Genomic DNA, 2,304 nt, shown 5'->3' on the forward strand with positions numbered 1-2,304 from the left:
GGCTTTTAGAACACTGACAGTTGGTTCTTACTGAGCATGCCCAATGCTATAATAGATTCTAATGCTAAATTTCTTAAATTAATTAAAAATCAGCCATGTATTTTTTTAAAACTTTTAAACTGCAGATAATGAAGGTTAGAGCATGGGGCAAGGTCAGTAATAGGATTACAGGTGCTATGTGAACATGGCTGATTTTTAATTAATTTCAACAAATTATGAGACCACTGACAGAAAAAAGTCCAAAAGAGGTCTTTTTTTAAAAAAAATCTTGTTTTTCCCATTGAACTCTCGATTCTCTCTGACTGTTGTGTGTATCGCCATGAAAACTTAGAGGGTTGTTAAGCAAGCATTCCTGAGTTCAGGACTATAAGTTTTGTAAGGTTTTGTTTTGAAATGAGCTTATGGGAAGCATCAGAATGGCATGGGGTTATTTTCAATTTAACATTGCAGAATGTGAAAAAATCCATTCTGGCAATAGTATACAGCCATTCTTGTGGCTATATAATGAATCAATTCAGCTCCATTGCTGTGCTTAAAATAACTCACACTAGTGTTATTTTAGAGCAAAATCCAAATTTGTCTGTTGGCTGGTCTGTGTTTATCTGCTCATGTCAATAGCCTAGAATAATTATCTGTATCAGTGATTTGACTAAAGTGCATCATCTTCTGTTGGTACCACTGGTTATGAAGCAAGGAGGAAAAGCTTTAGAGATGACTGCTGAATTATGTAGGTATCTTAGACAATCGAATTGTCTTTTGACACCTGTGACCTCCTAAAACTACTGGAAATCCTGTTAGAGAAATTGCAGATTTGGGGTGCCACAAGAGTAAGTAGCTCACAGAACTTTAAATAATGTCACCTTTTTTTAAAAGCTGGAGATGGCTGGTTTTTCAGTCTTTAATTAATTTTAGATTAAACTGGTTAAAAGGATATGGACCTACTTTTTGTGGCACTTTGCAAGCATTGAAGGATAGTGTTTTGGGGCCATTATATCACTTTCTTCAGTTGGCCTGATAGGGACAAACTTAGAGACATGCAATTGTGTGTATCTTCTTTTTGCTGATGGTTTCATACTTGTGTGTTTTAAGCACAAAAACAAATAATAGAAAGCATCTTTGGGATGTTTGAGCTGAGAATGTGGGAGAAGGGTTCCCTTGGGCTGGTTTCCACTCAAAATGCAACCCCCAAGTTGCTGTTCTCTCTACAAGTTCTCTGGGAAGAAGGATTGGTTGTTAAATCATTCTCAGAATTGAAGCTCTCTGAGGTGAATAGGAGTCTCCTAACAAATCTTAGCAACCTTGGCAAACTACAGTTTGTAGGATTGTCTGGGAGAAACCATGTCTGTTAACTGGCATAATAGTGCTTTAAATGTATGGTGTGGATGTGACCATGTGTGGGAAAGGAATAGCTGAGAAATGTCATTGTGGATGGAGCACTGGGATTGGAACTGCACGTGCAAACTGCCTGTTTAGAACTGGACTCTTCGGGTAACCGCTGGCATTTTGCTTCCTCCTGGTTTCCATTTTCTCTTTCAGATGTTACACCAGCCACGCAAAAGGAAGTAAGACTCCATCTCCTCTGCCTTTGCCTCACATTGATCAGGGCATTGCTTTGGGCTTGCTGTTCAGTCAACTGTTTTGGTGCTCTGTGCTCCCTTGACCTTGCTGTGTTCGACTTGATGTAAAAGAAATGAGCATAAAACAAAAAAAATTGAAAAAATGCTGCATGGTGGATGAATATGCTATGAAATTATCAATATTTTAGTTCTCCTATTAGCAGTTCTCCTTTTGCCTGACCCCCAGACAAACTAAGTAGTGTGGCTCCTTTTTATCTGTGCCACTTTGTACTATGGTACTGAGCCATATAAGATTTGAAGGAATGAGATTCCTTGTATTAGTTGTTCCCAATAAAGCTTGCTCGGCCATCAAGATAACCAGACTTTTCCTGTGTACTTATTTCATATAGAATTGGATGTGGTTTTGTACGTTTGTATTAGACATTCTGTGTGTATTAGGTATATGTTTGCCCAAACTCCATCTTCAGTTGTTCCTTCATGTAATTATAGTTAGTCTTCTGGTCATAAATAAAGTTTATGAAAGACAAAGAAAAATATATGTAGGTGAAGGATATGGTCTCCCCAGCCATTTATCATCTTAAGTCCTATATGCTGCATTTATGCTTTGATTACCAGTGGCATGTGTGTGAGAGGAGGACTGGGAGGAAAGGATTGTTAACCATTACTCTCGTCCCCTGCAGCATGTTACCAAAGCCCATTTAAATTTCCATTAAGTTGGTGAAGGAGA

General features: G+C 38.2%; 1 long non-coding RNA gene across 1 annotated transcript; it reads left to right on the forward strand.

The window, feature by feature from the left end:
* The first annotated feature begins 606 nt into the window (after positions 1-606).
* Positions 607-1,934, forward strand: LOC133388354 (uncharacterized). The gene is made up of 2 exons (XR_009763755.1): positions 607-727; positions 1,537-1,934. It is a non-coding gene; the product is annotated as an uncharacterized LOC133388354 (long non-coding RNA).
* The last annotated feature ends 370 nt before the right edge of the window (positions 1,935-2,304 follow it).

The sequence above is a fragment of the Rhineura floridana genome, chromosome 7 (genome assembly GCF_030035675.1).
Source record: "Rhineura floridana isolate rRhiFlo1 chromosome 7, rRhiFlo1.hap2, whole genome shotgun sequence".
Lineage (NCBI taxonomy): Eukaryota > Metazoa > Chordata > Lepidosauria > Squamata > Rhineuridae > Rhineura > Rhineura floridana.